Source organism: Choloepus didactylus, chromosome 14 (genome assembly GCF_015220235.1).
Source record: "Choloepus didactylus isolate mChoDid1 chromosome 14, mChoDid1.pri, whole genome shotgun sequence".
NCBI classification, from domain to species: domain Eukaryota; kingdom Metazoa; phylum Chordata; class Mammalia; order Pilosa; family Megalonychidae; genus Choloepus; species Choloepus didactylus.
The window spans coordinates 32,916,967-32,940,176 of NC_051320.1; the positions used below are offsets into that span (position 1 = coordinate 32,916,967).

At 35.6% G+C, this 23,210-nt stretch overlaps 1 protein-coding gene across 4 annotated transcripts in view; it reads left to right on the forward strand.

Annotated features, from left to right (window-relative positions):
* Positions 1–23,210, forward strand: part of ZFHX4 (zinc finger homeobox 4) — a 188,683-nt gene that overhangs the window by 26,703 nt on the left and 138,770 nt on the right. The window lies entirely within an intron of this gene.

The following is a 23,210-nucleotide window of genomic DNA, read 5'->3' on the forward strand; positions in this document are numbered from 1 at the left end:
TCTGTGGGTCCAGCGTAGAGAAGGGAATTAATTAACTGTTGCGGCGCTTGGAGTACAGATCTGCAAGTTATGAAAACAGAAAGGAAAAAAAAAAAAGAAGAAGGGCCAAGGTCACAGTTTCTGATTAACATTACTAAAAGCACATTGAGAATACATGGAATTGGGGAATCTGTTTAAAAAATTTGCCATATGTCTCATTTACTCCCACCTCAGTGGCATTGATTGCTTTACTGGTTTCCTGCAATAAAAGAACTTTCCTGGGTGTTTTCATGTATAAAATAATACTTTGAAAACCTCCTTTATTGATTGATCTTTCTAAAACATAGCACCACTCTTGGCTAAGTGTTGATGGTTACAGGGAGCAGAGGACACAAAAAGTGCCCTACCTGGTGAATACATCATCTTTTGTTTGGTGACAAACAAGGACTATCAAAACATGGATTTTTTTCTTCTTCTGCCTGTTCCCAGTAACACTGAGTAAACACACTCTTCCTAAGCACCAGTAGAGTCTTCAAAAGTAAAATCTGTTGCTATTTTTATTCCTCTTTTTTTTTTTCTGCCTAATAATGTTTTTCTCCTCCAAAATTGGAGGGTGTGGCATAGATAAGTATGTTCATAAAATGGCAAATATATTTTTATCTTTCCTGGAAAAAAAAACTATGCAGATGTAATGAATATGTGCGAGTGATGAACACCATTTATTACGCAACTTGTCTTGACTTTTTCTATACCTTAATTACCGGGTAATTTATTTTCTGCAGTTTGCTTACTGGATTGGCTTGATTGTCGTGGTTCGTGTACAAATGTAACACTTTCATTTCTATGATAAATAACTTGGTAACTTATTAAAAACTTCTTTTGTCTATAGGATATTAAAATTCAGAAAATATTGCAGACCATTAGTCATTGTAACAAGCTCTAAATATGATTACAAAATCCATTTTGCAAGTGTTATCTATTGATTTGTACTAGAAATCAGTGATAACTATGCTATCAGGAGTCACCCAGTGATTATCATACCCATGGCTTTTCTAATGCCATTTAAAATTATAAATACAAGGGCGGATTATGTCTCTCTAGATTAAGCGCAGTAATCATTGGTTTGGGTTGGTTTCGTTCTCTTGGTTTGGATTGTTTCGTTGTGAAGTTCAAATTCTAGATTGAGGTACTATGCATAAAAACCTAAGGACTCAGTGTGAGAATTTGTAACATTGTTCCTATGACATCGGTGCTCTGCGGATCAATAATGAAAACATTAGGTTTGGCTTACACGATTTGAAGGGAGCACAGGCCCTAATGTAAGATGGAGGGCTTCCTAGATGATGGTACTGAATGTATAATATAAAGGATTAATTGCATTATAATTCATAGGTTTTGCAGCCACAAACAGCTGACAACTGTTCAAATGTCTACTTTTCTCTGTTGATACCTGATCCATTAATATTTTTAGAATACCTTGGAGAAACAAACAAACAAACAAACATTAAGTTTGTATAAATAATGGATCTAGACCCTGGGAGCTATATAGAATATTCATGAACTGAGTTTATATTCATGCAGCTCCTCTAACACTTTAAATGAATGTGTTTTGAATAGAAGATATAAATTTACAAATTTTTCTATTTTATTAATCTCATGTGGAAGCCCAAAGAAAGGTGGAGTGTTAGAGTTTATTTTCTCAGGAAAAGTTGTTTACTCTCATTGCTTAATGATTATTTAAACGTGTACATCTATGTGTGCATGTGTGTGAAGTTTATCCATCCATTCATTCTACGGGCCTGTATTGACCACCTCACTATCTGCAGAACAATTTGCTGGATGCTATAGTCACTCTTAAAGTTCCTTTGTAGGGAGAGTTGGACATTGCTTTTAAATGTAAGACAACTGCTTGTCAGAAAAAGCTTGATTGTAAAGAGGGCTTTAAAGCAGAGAGAACTTTAGAACACAGAATCAAAGGGTGCACACTTAATTTAAAAATGCTTAAAAATGAATCATATAAAATTTTACTTTTTCCTACTCTTCTTTATTTGCTTATCTCTTAAATAGCCGAGTGTCCTTGTTGTGTAGTATTTAAATATGGTCAGTAAACAAACAAAAAATTATTTTGAAGAAATTTACCTTAAGTTAAAAGATTGGAGAGAAAATCTTTGAGCTACTGCAACTTGGTAGACAAACTGTATTCTTTTGCATTATCTTTCAAAGAGCATTCATTATTTCTGGTTGCAACTAGAAAAATACTCCAGAGTAGCAGTGTGTTGAGGATGCCACTTCTCAACTGATTTACAAACACTGTGTGAGTCAGACTTAAAGGATTTGAAAGTGCAGTAATGAGGATATTAGCAAGCTCGGTCGCCTTGTGTCGGCAAAATAAAATTGGCTCATAAGTAACATTAATTGCTTTTAAATGAGAACCTAACAAATTGTCCTGTGCCTGGAAAAATGATGGTTTGTAGTATAGTTCAAATATTAAAATTAGACTTAAAATAGTTTCTGAGTTAATGACTAGACAATAATCTCCTATATAAAATTCATTTTCATTAGGAGTTTAATTTACATCATTTTTGCATCATGAATTATTTAGACTTGAAGGAAAACTGACAAGTAGCAGTTATAAGACAAATACTGAGCTGTGAGAAAACAGCTTTTCTTGTTATTGACAACATATTGATTCATAACATTCTGAATGTGGTGATGCGTCAGTTCAATTTGAGTAGATCGCTTTACCTCTTGCATTGTCAGACTGAAGCAGCGTTACCTAAAAATGTGTGTCCTTGTTCTAGTTTAAGGAGGTTAAAGGTTAAAAGTTAAGGGTTAGCTTAAAAGCATCATCTGCCTAGCTGCTTAACTTTAAACTGATCAATTTAATGAAAATCTGTTTTACAGATGTGGTTTTAATGTATTTGGCAGGATTTAGGCAGCTTTAACATTAGACGTATGCTAGTAAAAAATATTTCTTTATTTGACCAGAGCAACACCTTTCCTTTTATGTTTAAGGTAGAAGGCTTGTGGGTTATGGTATTTTGGCGTAGAACCCAGAGGCAGAATGTGTTGATGATCTTTCCATATGGGCTCAAAAAAAAAAAAAGAATACCTTTATGTCTATTGCAAACGATGACTGCAAAAACAAACAAAGCTGCATTCATTTTTGGCAATGTTATTTTCCTTAGAGTTCTTTTTTAAAGGAATGTTGTTAAGAAAACCTTACTAATTTCTTCAAGTGGAATTCTCTGAAGCCTAAGCATTGTTAAACTTTTATTTTTCTTCTCCAGAAATTTTAACGTTGAAGCAAAATTGGTCTGGGAAATTAAAACACTAAACTGAAACTGCAGCTTGCCCTTACTTTTCTCTTTTAATGTGTGGATGTGTCTTTAAAGTAAGGTTAATAAATCCTAAATGCACAGAGAATTACAATTAGTCTTGCAAGTTATATATCTATTTCCATATATGAGATATATATATATATCTTGAATGCAAAACAGTGATTTTCAGCTAACCAATTGATTAAATTTGATTATGTTCTTCTAATTTCATGCCTTTGCATTCTCTAGAAATTTGTCAATTTATGTTTACGTAATAGGTCCTCAATAAATATTTGAAGGATGAATAATGGACTAAGGAATAAACTGAGGAATTTATTAAAGAAATCCCTTTTCTTCCAGCCCTCATTTTTAAAACGTTGCATTTTGATCAACCCCTTAAATGACCCAAATTTTTCCAAAGAGTACAGTAAAAAGATATAAGTGAAAACTACTTAGCACCATACATTTAAACTGAGGAAGAAAAAAATATGCCTTTGGCAATATTTCGGATTTATGGTTTAGTTCATTCTTGGCTCGGTATGGCCAACACTTTTCTGGTCAGCTGATTGGCCTAACCATCATCCAATTCAGGGAATGCAAATCTGCTGGCAACACCTGCACTTCAGCTGCTCCTATAATATTAGATGTATTAAGTGAGGTGTTCACAGCTTTGCTGGTTCAAAGTTAAAAGCTTAATTATACTAGCTTTTTTAGTTCTGACATCTGCTAGTGTTGAAGCAGAATAGTCTGTCTGAATTCCATAATGCTCTTTCATATTTGGATTTAAAACTGGCTGAGAGCAGTGAATGAATCGCTTGTCTCCATGGTGAGCAAAGGAACACATGTGGGGTTTTGTCGTAGGTAACTTTGAGTGTAACATTCCCCCAAGGAACATTTTTGGGGTTTACTCATTGTCCATGTTATTGATGAAAGAGTCTGGGTTAAGAACTAAAATCAAGGTGTGGGGGAGGGTCACAGAGGAGAATGCAAGGAGGTACATTGGGAAAAGTATGGGGAAAGGAAATGAAAACATGAATAATTAGATTCGCCTACTTTTTTTTTTTTTTTTTAGTAGTAGGAAATAATAACCTGATCAGTTTGGAATTAACAGAGAGTCACAAGTATTTTCATTTCAATAGGCCTGAGTTCAACTTTGCAATTTCAAAATCAAATATATGAGATATGTACCATTCCAATTATTGAACTGTCATTGTCCCGGTGTGATTGTAAAAGAGGACAGGAGATTGTGTGGTGCACATTTGCATAAAAGTCATTGTACAAAGGGAAATTGGAATATGTATGTGCATCTAAGAAACCAAAACAGGATTTTCTTAATCTTATTCTAGTCATTTGTTTAGATGAAGAAAGCTGTTTTCAGAGATAAACAAAAGTTATTCTTCTCTGTGGCTAAACATTAACCTGAATATGGAAATTTCTGCACTTTTTGTATTAGTTTCACATTTATGTTCATTTCAAGGTTGAAATGCAGTGTGAAATTTAATGGCAGTTGCAGGATTTGTTTTTAAAAAATCACAATCCTATTTATTCTATTGTATTCTCATATAAATAGACAAGGCAGATACAGAAAACACATTCTCTGCAGTAAAAAAATATATATGCATGCATGTATTAATAACCATTTATAACTAATAAATACCCAGATCAAATAGAGAGGAGTTGGTTAGCTAATAGCTACTAATAAATCACTGGTGTTTTCAGATCACAATGTAATTAGCTAGCCCTATCTACTACGTCTACTTCTGTTTTTAAGCTTGACATTTGCTGAGACACAGCCATATGTTGTAATGCGGCTACTTCAGCACAAATATGGACTCTCTCACTGCATTCACATGGAAAGTAATATATTGCATTACGAGTTGAGAAGCCTCTTTATATTCCACTAGAAAAAAAAATAACCCAGGAATTCTGTCTATTGAAATCATATGTGTGTGTGTATCAATTCCTAGAAATAAGGCTTTATGCTTTATCCCTGGCATTAGCAACTTACTACGTCCATGTCAGGATAAGTAAAATGATTTTTAGGGTGTGAAAATGTTACCAAACCCAGGCAAAATTTAAAGAAAGCACAGTATGTCACCCTACTATTTTATTTTATTTTCTACATGTCTTTCCTCAACCAATGCTACCGTCTCCCCCATGTCAGGCATACACTAATTGTGCTATTCTGTTTTTCTGAAATCCTTGCTGTTTTATATCAGCTAGATCTTCTTTCCACAGAAATACTCCATTTTCCAAAATTACCCATCTAATTCCCCAAAGAAAAGTAGTATTTCTTTAGTTAAGGCAAAAGAAGGTTTTTTTGTTTTTTTGTTTTTTTAATTAAAGCAGAGTAGTGCATCCGAAGGTGTAAATGGCTTTTAAGCCTTTCCCAGGGTGAATTTAAATTTTCAAAGGAATTTCTCATTATGGATGCATTTCTAATTTGTGGGGGTGAATCGAGTAGGGGTAGGTGGGGTGATTATGTCAGGTGGGGTCCCTACGTCAGGTAGGGGCAGGGAGGTGAGAAGGGAAGCATTCCCAGTGCCCCTTGCTAAGGGCATACACACTTCTGTACCATTCCCCAGAAACCCAGTCAGCAATCTGGCACTCCCGTTTACTTTGGGAACTCATCGGCTCTTGCACTTTCTGATTTACGTTACTTTTTCTGTGTAGCTGTATCCATTCTATCTCATGTGAAGTATAGGTATGCTTTAACCAAAAGTAGTAAAGTGCTTATGTGTCACCCACCTTGAAGTCATAAAATTTGGGTAATACAGGCAAAGGTGTTATTTGATAATTAATGTGCTCTCCCTTCATGTTCCTTTGGCTTCAATTTAATCATCGCTGTCAGTGAAGCTTGTTTCAAATTGCTGAAATGTTCAAGTAGATGTGGGATGCCATGCGATTATGCAGCCCGAGTCATGTGTTCACCAGGCCTCATGCTGCTGAAAGGGTTTTGGGCTGGGCTGCAGTGAGGGGGAGCTGGGATGTACACAATGGCCACGGCTCTGCTTCCAGAACATCTGGCCTGCCAGAGTTCTACTGGAAATGCTTTCCCAAGTTCGCTTTGAGTCAGCCTGGGCTCAGGCTGAGTTCAATTAGATGTGGAGATTTGTTCATTATTCAGATTATTCAAGCCTTAAAAGGCACTTTTATTTGATTTACCAGTATATTTCAAGAGACCACAGGATGATCCAACTCGTTCAAAAAGTGAAGAACCGTAATGGAGGCACATTAGGAAGTATCTTCACAGATTCTGTAACCTAGGTGGAGTTCAGTGGTTGCAGAACTGTTTTCAGAACACCTGTGACATCGTGATCTTTAATTCCAATAAATACAGACTCATTTACCAAGCATTTGCTACGTGCCAGGTTTTGAAGTGACTCTCTTTATAGGGTTTTTGTCACACTCTAGATAAAGCGAGCGTGATTCAGTAAGCCACTGCATCCTCTTAGTCCCACGAATGTGGTGCTATCTAAGCCATCTCCTAACCATTGCCCAGAGATGATAAATATTCTAAGATGATGCTCCCTAACTCACTCTGCTCACCACTGTTATGGGTTAGACTTGGTGGTTAGATGTCAGGGACATTAATAAGACTGAGGGTTGAATCCATGAATCTAGTCATAGAAAATCTCCATGATCTTTTCCAACAATGCTTGTTCAAAGGGCTGAGTGTGTTAATTGGTCTTTTGAGTCATCATTTGATGTAGAACATCATCATTTGTTTATCTTGGCTTAGTCTTACTGCCCTGTTGCATAGAAATACTTAATTGATCAGTTTAAGACAAGGGTTATGGTGTCAATTTGAGGGCAGGATGGGGCTTTTCTATTAGTTGTAACATTTATGTTGTCCTTCACTTGAGAGAAGGATGCTACCAATGCAATGTGTAGAAAATGGAGAAGAAAACCACTTAGTAAAGAACACAAAATTGTGTAAAATTATATCTTTGATCAATGGTTCTATGTAACCAGGATTCTAATTTGATATGATTTTTGGAGAGTCTCTGTAGGTTCAGTTTACAATATCATCAGATGAAGTTCTGCTTGAAGATATATAATTGTAATAACCAGTTCTATTAGTATCACAGATAATAACATTTGTGTGACAGCATTTTATTCCATTTGGCTTTAAATTTTTTATTGATATTTTATTTTTTATCTTTAAGGAAAAGTAATTTCATAGTCATGAATATAATGCTTATGTATATTAAATATACAGTTGTAAGTATAAAAGAGTATTGAGATCTCACTCTATGGATTCAGATTTTCCTGAAGACTTTTCTCTCTTTGGAAATATAAGATACCATGGAATATACATTTCTTATAAAGTGAACTCTCACTTGAACCTGTTAGAAGTAATTGTGACAGCTAACAAATGACCAAAAGTTCCCAACCCTATCCAAACTTTTCTCTCCTTGTTGCTTAAAGATTAAGTGTTAGGGTTATATTTTCCCATCAAGCCTTGTTCAAGGAGTAGTGGCAAAGAAAGGTTAGGGTTCAAGAATTTTTGGTCCCCAGGTATCTGCTGATAAAATTAGTGGAATGCAAAGCAGAGGGTGGAGAGAAATGAGCTATTGATAGCTCTAACTGTATCGGCTACCTCCAGTTTGGGAGGAAAGCTTTTAAAGTTTTAAAATATTGATTTTTAGTCTGTGATTTTGTGTCCTGTGGCAAGAAGAGCCTGATGTATAATAGAGCTGGCAATTGATTATCTATCTATGATTTATGGTGTATTAGGAAGAATCTCACCCAAGGTATCCTCTCTGATGCCAGATATTCTGTCAACAGGGAAAACATATTGATTATTGACTTATCAATTTATTGTCCTTTAAAATGCTACTTTTCAGAGAAAGAATAAATACTGATAACAATCAGAATAAGTTAAAGTCCTTATATGTATCATCTCATTTTACTCTTCCTGAGTTCTATGTTGTTATTCCCATTTTTATATTTGAAGAAACTGAAATTCAGAGAGAAACACGTTGCTCAAAGCCTTAAAGCTCAGAAGAGCCTGTTCTGGAATTTAAATACTGGTCTCTTCTCAACCCATAGCCTGACCTACCTAATGATGTGTGTTAATAAGAAAACTTGTATTACTTGAGGATAGGAAAAGCAGAGAGTGTAAAAGAAAGGGAAAGGCCGGGGGCCTCAAAGGCAAACTTTGTCTAGGGCCTAATCATTTCGGAACCCATGTTTTATTCCTTCAAGTCAGCAGGTTTCCTTAAAGGATATTGGAGATGCAGTGCAACCTGAGAGCTGGCCAGTGTACCTAGGGTTTGCTCAGATGAGTGCAGCCTTCTGAAATGACAAACTCACACCCATTGGTTCGTCTACAAGCAGGAAGGACAAACTGCTGGTTAAGGTTATTACCTGCACATTTCCTGTCACAACAGAATTCCTTCACTTGAAAAAACTCCTTTTACTGGCATTTTTTGGGTGCTTGGTATACTGAATAGAGAGGACTAATAGAATATTTATCACTCCTAGCGCCTGAGCTCTCAGTGCTTGCAAGTTAAGCACCTTTGGAAGCCACATTAATTCATTCAGGTCACCAGGGTACTTCAGCAGTAATGTACTAAATGGTACCCCACTGACCTGAAAGAGGGAGTGTGCCTCCCCAAGCATTTAACTTACTACACGGGAACAACTAAAGCACAATCTACTCTCTGTCCATAACCTGAGCGTCTTTCTCTTTCCTTTTCCCGGCATTCTTCTGTCTGTCTGAAATATTATTATTCCTTTTTTCTATCTTTCACTTCTTTATTTTGATCCATTTTTCTTACAAGGCTCCTGGAATTTTCTTTACAACATATGTTTCTAAGGCACTCCCTTCCCCTCTCTCCTCCCTCAAAATTTTGCTAGTGATTCCACTGTAAGGCCCAAAATCTCGTTGGAACTATTTACATTGACTGCACTTGGGGAAATCTTGCCTTCCTGAATCTGGTTAGTCACATGAACCTGCACAAAGTTGCCAATCACAGACACTGTCTTAGTCGACTACATTCATTAATTAAATGCTCTTATATTGGAAGGTTAGAATAGTCTTTGTTTTGAAAGGAATGATTTGTTAGCAATAGAGAAGCTCCCAAACATCCGTTAAGTGGTATGTGTAAAAAATATAAAGACATTTCGATATCTATAATGGTCAATATCTTTCAAAGACTTTAAATATTCCTAACCATCCAATTGGCAGGCCTGAGAATAAAACAAGTATATGTCCTTAGGGCATAAAATCATTCATTGTTGACTTGCAGGAAATCAGGTAGCAAGTTTAATTGCCATCGCCTCTGAAAGAGAGTCAATTTACAAGGCATCTCCTTTAAACTCAATGTATATGTTCAGCACCACCACTACATAACAGAGTAGTGTCATCAGAGAGGGAAGGGAGTACGATTCCCAATTTTTGCTCAAATAAATAGTGTTATTATTGAAAAAGATTAACATGTTAAATTGGGAGTTATTCAAGCACCAGAATATACCTTTCAGAGGTTAATTTTTAAAATTAGAATTTATGTGAATTTATATTATACAATGTTTCAGAAGGAAGAAACCTATCTCTTATTTACTATGTAATGCTAAATATCACTTTTAAAAAGAACAAATACTGAAGTCTCTTAATATTTTTGGGGAAATAATTTGGTTAGAAGCAAGTGTTGGTTTACTAGTATTGTTATTTGCAAATTCTGTAAATAAAAAAAAAAAACTGAACCAAGTTTTTTCATAATGAGTATTCCCTGAGAAGATACTCTTTAGTCTCATAACCAAGTTCTTTGAAAATAGGTGCAAGGGAAATTCATAAATAGCTTCTTTTAAGAGAAACACAGTCTTTGATTCAATTTCCTAAATATTAGAAAACTAAGATGGGCTTTATGTTGAACTATTTAGTTTTTAGAAAACTCACCCTTAACATGGAGGTAGGTGTACTGTCTTAAGTCATAAATGCAAAAACATTGTCCTAATTACCTAGTTGCTTAATTTTGTCAACATTAATTTAGGTGTAAGTTTCGAAATTGACTGTCAGGTACATTTACTTATAAACTCTTGTAGCATGTTTTAATACCTATTAGCACTCTTCCAAAAAGTGAACAACTGACTTCTTTTTCGAGGATGTGGAACATGATTATATTCATAGTGCATGTGTTAGGTCATTGAAAAGACAAAATTTCAGTACCCCAGTGATGTTTCCTGTACATAACCAGAAAGACCTACTTAGCTTATTTTGCCCAAACCCTGGGAAAAAATCACATGCATACATGCATGCGTGTGCATGTGTGTGTGTATGACATGTGAGAAGGCAAGACTGGGAGAGAGAGAGAGAGGGAGGGAGGGAAGTGTGCAAGTAGTGAGAATATAATTAAATGTATTAAAACAAAAATTGATGAAGATTATGGGTTAATCATTAACACGCATTTATTTTGTTTTAAACTAGATTGCAGAAATCCTTCTCTGTACATTGTAAATGTTCTCAGTCTCTAGAGATAATGAATCTTTGATGATGTTGTGCAAGACTCGTCAACAAGCCCTGAAATCAGTTCTGTATTTATACATGACTAGTGAAAGTTTCAGGGAACAGGATCTGATTTGGTAAAGGTGATAGGTCCTGCAAAACCAAATAGTCTCCCTAATTGTGTGAGCACATTAAACCCTGTTTTCCCTTACAAAAGGCAGATCCTGCACCCACCTTGGAACAGGTAATCTTTTACAAAGACTTTAGCAGTAAATATTTTAAAAAAACATTTTTAAAAGCAAAGGTTTTCTCAGATTAATGTCTGCCTAATTAGTACTCTATTATTTCTTTGGTCTTAAAAGTCACAACAGATACCATAAGACACCTGGACTCAGAGGTATTCTTGAAATTCAGGGAATTAGTTAACCAGAACAAATATGTTCTTAAATTGACCATCTGTTGGATGTCCATAACGGGGAAAATGATGAAGTAAGATGGCAATTTCAACATTTAAGCATGAAATTGTATAGGAAAATTGTGACTGGACACTTGAAGAAAGCAACTCTAAATCATGAAAGGAAGGAACTAGAGTAAATGCTACCAAATCAACCATTTTGACCATGCAATGAATGTTGAGGCCACTGTGTTCTGCTTTGCATCTTTTTTTTTTTCATTGTGTAACAGCTTTATTGAAGTATAATTTGCAAACCATACACTGAATTTACAGTTCAGTGGTTTTTAGGATTTTTAGAGTTGTACAGCCATCAACCTTAGAAAATTTTCATCACCCCCACAAAAGATGCTGTACGATTTAGTCATCACCTCCACCCTCAGTCTTCCCATCACCCCCAGCGGGAGGCAACCACTAGTTTACTTTCCATCTTTACAGATTTGCCTCTTCTGGAAATTTCCTATAAGTGGAATCATGCATATGTGACCTTTTGTGACTGGCTTCTTTCCATGAGCCTAATGTTTTCAAGGTTCATTTATGTTGTAGCATTTGGCAGTACTTCATTCCTTTTTACTGTTGAATAATATTCTACCACATGGATATACCACATTTTATTTTTCCCTTCATCAATTGATGGACATTTCTACTTTTTAGCTATTATGAATAATGGTGGCTTTGGACATTTGTGCACATGTTTTGGTGTGGGCATATTTTTCATCTCTTTAGGAGTGCAATTGCTAGATTGACGATCGCTAGTATTAACCGAATGCTTGTTACTACCATTCTTTTTTTCTCTTGTGCCTGGTCAGCTCCTTCTCAGTTTTCCTTTAAAGGGTATTTCACATTATTAACACTCTCCTGATGCCCATAACTCATCTTCTCTTCCACTCTGGCCAATTAGTTGAGTGAGAAAGTTGATAGTCATTGGTGAATTTTCTAATTTGCCATCCCTCACTGACCACCCCCCACCCCCCACCCCCTCCCTCCAAAAATCTCTAAATCTCTATCTTTTCATTCCTTCTTTTCCTCCCCTTTCAGGGGATAGATGCCTCTTCTCAAAGATCAGCTCTTGCAGTTATACCCTTATTTCCATTCCTTTCTGCTTATTACAAACCCTTCTTTTTCAGACATCTCCTCTCAATCTACTGTTATTGTTAAACTAAAATATTTTGTTCAATGCTGTGGGTGATGGAGTCAGACTGTCTGAGTTCAAATCCCTACTCAGTCATTGTTACCAGCCAGGTGACCTTGGAGAAATTAAGTAAGCTTTCACTGCCTCAGTTTCCTCATTTTCAAAATGGTGATAATAATAGTATCTACCAAATAGGATGTTGTGTGGATTAACTGAGTTAATACATTTAAATACATTTAAAGAGCTTAGAATATTATCTGCCACCTAGAAACTACTCAGTAAATGTTGGCTAATTATTATAGCAACTCTTTTCCTTTTATCTATAAATTTGATAGTCTAAGCACAATAAAATTTCTCCTATTCTTAGAGCAAAACATCTCTTTTCTTTAATAGCATATGACTGCCTGGCTGCCATATGATCTCTCTCTTTTTCTTCTCAAGCAAACATTCTTTATCTCTACTTCTTCATGGTCTGTTCTTCCTTCAACCGACTCCATTTTGGCTTTCACTTCTTATTTTACTACAGTTGCACACATTAATGAAATTATAACTTTTAATCAACAACTCCTCTTCCATATTTACATTGTCAGAATTGTCTATTGCACTGGTCCTCTAAATGTTATTCCTGGGATGCTCCTGCTCTGATTTTTATTCTTAGGCTCTGATTTTTATTCTTAGGCTCCTCTTTCTCTCTCTCCCCTTTAAATTATGGTGTTTTTCTAGGTTCCATCTTGACAAGCTTTTCTAATCCTTTACATGGTCCCTGGTTATTTCATCCATTTTTCCTGGTTTCTTTGCTGGTGTGTCTGAAATTGCTATTTCTAGCCAGATCGCTGGAGGTCTGAGTTTTCTGTTTATGTGTTCAACTGCATGTTGATGTTCCACAGGCACCTGGAACCCCACATATCCTAACCTGAACTGATCTTCCTTTTGCATTCTCTGTTTTCAGGGGTCACAATACTGTCTTGCATGTTACTGAAGGGAATCTGTGCATCATTTTTGATCCCTCCTACTGCTTTAACACTCTCTCCTCATCCTCCATAAATCCAACATCCACAGATTAGCTAACAGCCTCCTTGCCTTCCATTTTATTCCCTAAAAATCCTTTCCCCTTAAAGCCACCTGAAGTAACTATCTAAAACAAAAATCTGACTATTACTCCTTTGCGTAAATCCTTATTGGCTCTCAATTGCCTATGGGATAAAGTTCAAGTTACTTGACCTGACATATAATAGGTGCTAAATAGTTATATGTAAGGTGAATACTAATACATTTTGATTAAATGTTAATAATTCCTTTTATATATTTCAAATCTTTCATAGTCTCTGATGACTCAGTCTTCAATTGAAATTACGACTGGCTTTTATTTTACTAAAATTGTGCCTTTGCTAATCAATGACTTATAGAAGCCTAAAACATTGCAAATTGATGACAAAACACAATATATATTACAGACTATATATATTTACAAATATAATTTACATCTTATGTAAATTACATCTTATTTATATATTATTGTAATTTTTCCTTATATGTTAAATATCTGCATGATCTGTAGTGATGACCCCTCTTTCATTTGTGATACTGTAATGATACATGTAAGTGTATACACATACATATAAATATGTACACATATGGAATGGAATGAAAAAAATTCAGTAGCTCCCTGTTTTTATAAATTGTATGTAAACAAAATACACTTTATATAGAAAACTCCCATAAATTCTTAGATAAGATGTAGGCATTTGTTATTTTTTTACATCAAAATGTAAACTGTTTATTTGGTTCAGACTGTGTTCTTTGAAAAATATCTATAAACTGAATTTCCCCATATTTGTAGGAATGAAAAATTGATATATTTCATGATAGCTTAAATTTATTAGTATGCATTTTGTTTGATGGAGGATCTGGTAATACATAAATGCTTGTTTACTCTCATTTAAAAAAAAAATTCTCTGTGTTGGATCCTAAGGGTGAATAAGACAGACATAAAGGTGAACAACATGCAGTTTCTGTCCTCGAGAAGCTCACAGTTCTTAGAAGTAAATATGTGATACTTTTTCTCTGTGCTTTCTTTTCCCTAGTGGTTATCCCTGTTAAGAGCCTTCCTGAAATCCAGAAGTTTGTAGTGACATTTGTAGTACTTTGTATAACATGTCTTCAGAGTGTTTACTCCTTTGTGTCACCTAGAGAGATAATAGTTAGATTTTCTGGTATTTGGGGAGAAAAATTAGATTCCTGCCTTGCAGAACTTTGATAAAGAAGGCATATGTATTTCTATACCTGTGAAGCTATTATTTCATTGCTGAAAAATAGTGCACAGTAATAGTATAATTGAAGTCTTCTCTCCCACCTTCTTACCTTTGTATATGTTTGTGAGTATATGATTTGTGTGTTTATATAATGGTAAGAATTTAAATAAATGGAAATATTACCTAGTGCTTTTCTTGCTTATTGGAAGGATTTTTTTTCTGTAGGTGTAAAAATATAAATATACCTGCTACTATTTTTTAAATGCAATTTTATTGAGATATGTTCACACAGCATAATATATCTGTTATTAATATCAGATCTATTAATCAGGAGTAAAATAGTCTTAATATAGTATGCATAGCCATTTCAGGCATAATCTTATTTTATTCAAACAATTATGATATTCCTTTGAGTTTTCATTTTCCAGGTACCTACTGGTCTTCATAAAGCCTATTGACGTGGGTAGGGTGAGATCAGGGGTTGGACTGCCACGCTTCCTACTCTCAGAACTGTTAGAACATTACTAGTGCATAATTTCTTCTTTTTGTTTTATCATGACAAAAATTTAAGGAGCGATTATGCAAGAGAACGTGACGATCTCCTATATTGTCTCATGCTGAAAGATTGTCTGGAGCTGCTTTGTTGAGTTTGAAAGACAGTGAAATGGAAAGATTGACTTCCTCATTCAGCATTTACGCACACTTGATGAACTTAATGAGCATTGACAAGCATGTATCACTTTTGGATACTCTCCCATTGTTAACATATTGAGGCTGTGCTGTGGGGAAGAGTATATGAAGTGATGCCTCAGAGAGGAAGTGGAAGATGTGCTCATCTAATGACATATATTTCTTTTCACATCTAATCACATATATCTCTGTAACTTAAGAAAAATCCAGAAGAATGAAGTTAGGTATTTTCTGTCTTAAGATGTTCAACTGACTAACTCACTCTTTGTGTGGCTTTTAGAAAACATTTTTGTGCCTCAGTTAATATCTTAGTGAATGGAGAAAAACACTCCAGTGAATTCTGTAGATCTTAATTAAGGTCCAAAAATAGCTTTGAAAAAAGTTTTCTGAAATGAAAGCTTTCTTATATGTGGAAAATATTACCCTTGTGTTATTAACACAGCTACTCTATTGGCATGGCTTTTGTACTTGGTGATAACTTCTGCTTTTTTTTTTTTTTATTATGGGTGACACACTTTCCTTTTTAATTCTATAAGTGTACTTGGTTATATTAGGACTTGTCATTCCTGAAAAGCCATTCTTAACTTCATCCTTCCAATTGACTTTGAATTGAAATTTCCTTTGAAGAAGAATGCAGTCATACTCATCAACTTGAAAACGAGTATAAAATAGCTCATAGAAAATAACTATTTGTGTATCCCTTTTATGTACTCTAAGTTCAATATCCATTCTTTCTTAGAAGTTTGCCCACAGAAAAAGAACTGCAAATTATACTTTAAAATGCCAGTTTCCAAGTCTGCCAAGTGTGAATTTGCAAATGATTAGTAGTAAGTGGAGCTCACAGCTAAAAAATGAAAGTTCAAGTCTTCTGTTTCTGGCATTAATTTTGCTTTTGCCTTTAGCCTGTCATCTCAGTTTTTTCTTCCATTAAATGGGTCCTGAGGTACAACTGCGATGATAAAATGAACATTGCTTTAGCAGTCTTTGAGATTTGGTCTAAACTTCATCACCTCTGTGGTTCTCAGAGCTGCATATATGTTGAGCTTTAACAGTGTCTTTTCCTAAATTGCTGATTTGTTACATACAGATCAGGTTGCTGGTTTCCCACTTGTTTTGCTTAATCCAAGAATATATGTTTACGTCCTTTTCTTGTAAATAGGAAGCAGGGTAAAAATCATAAGTACATAAATAACAACTATATCCCTTAATCCCCCTGTGCTTTGTTTATTTCTCTGGTTTCATTTATTCACTTATTGAGAAGTACTCTGTCAGGCATTTGCTAGGGGAGGAGGGTAGAGCATCAAACAACCTAGAACCAGGCCTTGCTCTGATGCAGCTTACAGTTTAGTGGGAGAGACCAGCATTAAACACATAGTCATATAGTAAACAATTGAACAAAAATAGATATTTACTATTGTAAATAAGTGATACTAGTGATTTTGACTTGGAAAACTTATTTGTGTCATTAGTACCTTAGGATTTGTGTAACTCATGCCCTTCCCTTAATCTTGGAGAAAAGTGAAAAACCTGAATGAGACCCTTTATTGAAGTATTCAGAAAGACAGCTCAGGGCTGAACTGAATTGACTTCAAGTATACTGAGATTTTATCAGAGCAAGCACTTTCAAACTTTTTTTGCAGTCATGAAACATTTATATGAAAAGAATTCTAGAAGTGGCTGTATATCTAGTTGACATATTTGTAGTGACTATAATATGAAAGTTTAGATGAGATGAAGCTTACCATTAGACTCCCTGATGGAACTTTGAAAACAGATTCCAAGAAACCAGGCTGACTTTGTAATAATCCCCAGGGCTGCTTTCTAGGAGTCTCTTTATTTAAGGAGATGATTGTGATGATCAGTCAGATTTAGAAATCACTGGACTAGAAGATTTTGAAGGCCACTTGGAGACCTAAAGGCTTCCTGAGGATATGGTGAATGTGGTGGTTGCAGTGAGTTCAGCTCCACTGGCATCTCTTCCTTCCATGATGAGAAGGGAGAGACTGTGTCTTCTGCTCTCCTCTGTGAAACCCCTCCTTGCACAGCTCAGAACTCTGCTAGGGTCTGTCAATGTGGTAGGCTCTATCCATGTAAGTCATCAAGGGCATTACCCTTTGTCTTGGTCGTTGTTTTGCTTCTAAGGACAAGAGGCTGACATGTTTTGATATACAAAAAAAAAAAAGGAAAAAAAAATCCTATTTCAGTAGGAAAAATGGCAGCCCTTTGCACAGAAAACCTAAACCTTTTGGTGCAAAACAGCTATTCTTTTGTTGAAAGACTGGCACTTTTTGTGTGCCACCAGGCCAAGAAACCATATTTTGAGTCCAGAAGTCAGTAAAAAATCTAAGTGCCCTGGATTGAATGTTGTAGGAAAATCTTTTTGGTAAGTTTGTAGAATCATGCTTTGCCTCCTCATGGTCTCAGAAATCCACTTTCCTTGTACATGAAGATATCCCCAGGCAGCAGATATATAGTCTATTTTCTGAACAGGAATCTTATAGGTCTCAGGAGAGCCTACTTCCACAAGCCTGCTGGGCTGCATGCTCATTTGTAGCTCACTGTAATGATTCTGCAATTTTTCACTTTCTTGCTATTCTAGGAAGGCAGATTCTGAGTTTTGTTTTTGGAGTTTTACTTCATGACAACATGCATTCTCTCTCTCTCTTCCTCTCTCTGTAGATATGGATAGAGATGTCTGTGTGTATATGGATATAGATATGTGTATATATGTATATACATACACCTCTTTATCCTATTTATGAAAGAGAATCTTTGTATTGTATGTTCTATTATTTGACAATTTTCTTTCAGTGATATGCTGCACATTCCTTTTCTCCCAAATACAACATTAAATACAGACACACTGGCAGGTATGTTGACAACTAGTGCAAAAAGAAGCAAATAAACAAGGTGTCCAATCTCATGACCAACAGAATTAACATTGTCGTAACACATCACTCAGGAAAAGATACTGTATTGAATATTTGCAATTTAAAAACTTGCTCTTTTTCTCTTCCATAGAGAATTTCTTCTCCTATAGATAACTTGAAGTAATCAATTAGTTCTATAGTGACCCCAAGAGCCAGGTTTTAAAATGTAGATCTATTGTAAAATGCCAATGCCAAACTTTATCTGAGTCCCACTGGCAGTGGGCTATGTGGTCCATGAAAGACCAAAATGAAACAAACCACTCTCCCCAAGATAGAAAGAGTTAGCTTAATAAAATAACTGGGTGGTCTGGTTAGAAAGAAATCAAACCAGTTGTTTCAAGATTTTGCTAACAATTCAATTGGCTTCATCAGTTATTTAAGCCCAACTGACACCTATAGATCACTTTAGAATAGAGGTTTCCTGTCCGGCTTGGAGTGTGCCCTGAGCATTTTGGTCATTTTAGGATACTATTCAATGTGCATTATAAATATGTACTATAAACCTTTTGAGGTTTGTGAATAAGTGAAAAGACATAATACATTATTGTATGTTTGTGTGCCTAAAGCATTTTGCTCTACTAAAATCAACGTATCATCCTTCCGTGCCAGAACAAATGCAAGGACACTTCATAGTTATAATCTGTTAATACCAGTTAGAAGTGTCACAAATTAAAGCATTAGTGGATTTGTGTTTCTTGAGAAAGCAACTGATATAAAATACCAAGGGTTTGAAGTAGTAGGGTAGGTAGTTCATTGTAACATAATTCTACATATCATGGAAAGTCTCCATGCCTGTATGCCTGTGGTGTGAAAGCTTTGGGTGTACCTTCAGAGAAAGCTCAAATAAATAGCTCATTATGCAAAAAAAAAAAAAAAAAAGAAAAAAGAAAAAAAAAAGATCTCATTATGATACATTAGGCCAGAAATATTTTCAAAGAAAAAAAAATTTTTTTTCTGATTAGCAGACAACAAAAATCAAAAGAGGATATCCTTGTTTCAAAGAAAAAGAGCTTTCGCTGCTTTGCTTTAATTTGTAGTGCAGACAGAGAATTCTCAGGATTTGAAGAAGTGTGATTTCTGCAGTTGTGTTGTTTTGGATCTATACATGAATAAAAAAGTTAATGCTGATTTTCAAAATAAATTTTACATGCAGTGTTGATACTCCTATGGTGGAAATTTTGGCCAAATGGTTAACATTGACACTATCATGAAGGACATATAACTATCTTCTCAAGAGGCCTATAGCGTGGGAATATGGAAATGATAGGGTAAATTATGGAAGGAATATCAGACTTAGGCTCCTTTTTAATTTTAGTAGTGATTTGAGGCATTTATTACTGTAGCACATTTTGTATTTGTCTAGGCATTTAAATGATTTCTCATATTTCCCCTTTTTAGTCCATGTGATAGATATACTCTGAGAGAAAGTTATAGGGAATAACAATTATACAGAATGAAAACCCATGGTTAAAATTATATGCACATTGAACTACAATGAGGGTATTAAAAGTACTTCATCCCATTTGTGAAATATATTCCATGACTATGAAAGGGCAATAATTTTCCAATTATATCTGCTTTAACCTGCAAATGGATTACCTTATAAGAACCCTTATAAAGCAAAGAGTCCAAAAATAATTGAAAGCAAAAGGACAGATAAGCTGGGCATATAAAGAAGCCGAGCAAACTTCTCTCAGAAGTGTCCACTGAACAGAAAAAAAAAAAAGTTTTATTTTAACTCCTGCTCGGGTCCAGATGAACACTGAAACACTTAGCATCATGAAGCTGCTGGATTGACAGGGAGTGTCTGCTGCATGATTGCTAGTCTGCTTCTCCAGTGTCTGAAAGATTACATTTTGACCATCCCCAATATTAATAACCAGATTTGATCTTCAGCCTGCGCAAGGTCAGTGCGGATTGGCCAGGTCAGCCTGTTTGTCTGTGAGCATGGACTGTGACATATATTCAGATTGACAGGTAGAGGATGGGGTTGGTGAGACAAGGGTGTTAACCTTCAGACCACCAAAAGAAGCCTCTTCGTGCTGAGAACAAAGAGCCCCAGGAGCTGTGGCTGTCCCCTTATCTTTCCCAGTGCTCTTAATATTTTCACAAAAGATGATGCACTGTTGAAAGAATGTACTTTAGAAGAGGTACATGATTTATCAAAACATAATAATATATATTTGCATTATTCTTCAGAATTCTTATTAAGATCCAGGCCATGCTTTATGTGGATTGATTTTGTGTGACTTTTCCTTTCCTTAGGTAAGTGACTCTGTCAGCTATGCTGGAGTAGGTATATATTCCTGAAATGCCTCCAGATTCTCAATTAAATAATACAGAAGCTCTCCAGCATGGGGCAAGACATTTTAGAAACCAGCTTCAAAACAACTTTTGAAGCTTTAGCATTCATAGTATTCTGTTATAAGAACGTATCAAATAAACCCATTTTTTTAAACCTTGTCTCTTGTACAAATTCCAAAGAAGCTATTTGATTCCTAATTGATTTTCTATGTCAGTTGTTCATTGAATAGATAAGTAGTGCCTGTGATATTTGATTACAGAGCAAGGCACCCATTTAACCTTCTGTTCTTTCCTGGCCAGGATTTCAAATACAATAGAATGTTCCTCCCTGAGGCCCAGCAGGATTAGACAGCTAGAGGTAATCCCTGATACACTGAAATGGACCTGATAGAACTTCACCTCACTCCTTTAGGATTATGCTCATGAATTTCAGCTCCCCCAGCGGTATTAACCCTTTGGGAACTTGGGAAGAGGTGCTATCAGAAAAGGAATACATATGCCAAAGCCTGTTCATAATTCTCAGCAGTTACGTCTTACTTCTTGGCCAAAGTATAATAATTCATTTGAGGGGAGAATAGATATGTGGTCAAAATTGTTTTCAGAAGTGTTGCATCTTAAAAATGTCTGTCTCAAGGTTTATAATAATTTGTCTTCTTAATTTAATTCTGTTCAAGAAATTTTATGAAAAGTTCTGGTTTAGGTAATAGCGTTCCCACTCTAGCCATGGTTAAATCAGTCCTGTAGGGGAGGTGAAGGATAAATGGCTGGCCTGTGGAGCAGGCCTGTGATATTCTAGGCTAACTGGAACCAAGGCGAGTGTGGAAATCCCCAGACCTCATTTTAGCCAGTGGTTTCCAATCTCTTCCCTTTCCTTTCATTAGAGCAAATTCCATAGGTTTGAGTTTAATTTTCTCTCTTTCCCCTCTGGGGGATATGAAAATGAGCTAAGAAACGGCCCAGAGGCAGGAAATCATTGGGTGAAAAAGAACTAGTAAAAGGTACAGTTAATCCACAAATTGGAAAGACAGCCTCATGTTAATCAAGAGATGAAAGAACGAGCACACACCCTTTTTGATGCAGGTGGCAGCACTGGCCTTTATAATGATTTTTAATATTGTAGACATCGAAATCTGTGCGTGACATGGTTAAGCCATCAAAATGTGGCCCGAGCAAAGCCCCTGGACAGAGATGGGTTATTAGTGACAACAGACAGTCGGGGATAGCACCCCCAGCTGTGATGGGAGTGATTATCCTGAATCATCTAGGCCTTCCTGTGTTGACTCTTTAAATATTCATATTCACAACTAGTTCTATTAATTATTGAAATAAGTGATTCTGGTTCAGATGATTAGAAGATTTCCCATCATGTTCATAAGTTTTAGAAAAATATAAGTTTTATTTGAGATACTTGACCTCCAAATAATCTCTTGATGATGAATACGACCTCATTGCCTATGGTAATATTTCAAGGTCAGAGATAATTTAATGCTAAAGCATTGGCACGTCAATTGTCTTTTCTGAGATTGCTTTGGTTCGTGGTTCTTAAAGGGTTTGATTAAGAGAAAACATTTGTTATGGTTAAAAAAAAGTAATAGAATCTATACAATCAAAATAAAAAGATAACTATGAAGAATTTTAGGGAGCATTTTCTGTTCTTTTCCACTTTCCCCCTCCTGTGGATTTATTTCAACTGTAATGATGCCCAACATCTAGATTCCATGAGAAATATTGTGCATACCTTGTGCTCTGAAGCTTTAGCTTGACATAAGAAAAATAAATCTGGTGAGTACATTGATGGGATCCATGTGGAGACAGTGGTCCTGCTCCGATAATGTTTTGTTTGAGTTTGGAACGGAGTGAAGAAGAGCTTTCAAGTGGGTGCTGGGTCCTAAAATGATTCTGCCAAATCGTTAATTAACAATCCTCCCTTTTACTTACTTTTTGTACAAAATATCTAATTTTCTTGGTTTTAGAGAACAAAGATGATTTCTGTTGTTCAATTTAGGTGACATATTATTCCAATTAATTGGAAAAGTATCCCTATGGGAGAGATGTCTGGAGGATGGGGCCTCTTAGCTTGTCTCTTACAGTGGTCCTGGGATTTGCCCTTTCCTCCTGACATGATTTTACATATGCTGTTCCTGAGATTCCAATTCTTTGTTGTATGTTATGAAATTCTATTGCATCAGCATGAACAAAACAGAAATATTATAGATGTGAACCTTTCACCCTAAAAGACATATAACAGATTGAAAAGCTCCAGAGCAGGGTAACAAGAAATGCTTGCAGCCAGTCTGGATGGGCTTGCAGATGACTAAAAGCTGGTATTAATAAATCTCAAAAGAAGAAGAATAGAAGCAGAATTTACTGAAGTCTATGAAATAATAAAGGGACGTGAAGCTGGGCCATGTGCATCTTTGTACTGTGTATTAGAAAGAGCTAGTGATCCCTCAATATAACTGGGAGAAAACAAATTTCAAAGTGACAAATGAGAACTCTGTGTTTGTTTCTTTTTCTTTCTTTTCTTTTATAAAAAGTAACTTACCTTTGGAATAATTGAATTAGAAGATTCTGGAGAAAACAACTCATCTTGGAATCATAAAGACAAAGGAGATCTGGAGGAGTCTTCTCCCTAGCAGAGAGGCAATATTAAAACCTCCCCCCAAAGAAGTCCATTCATATTATTTTTAAAGAGAATGAAC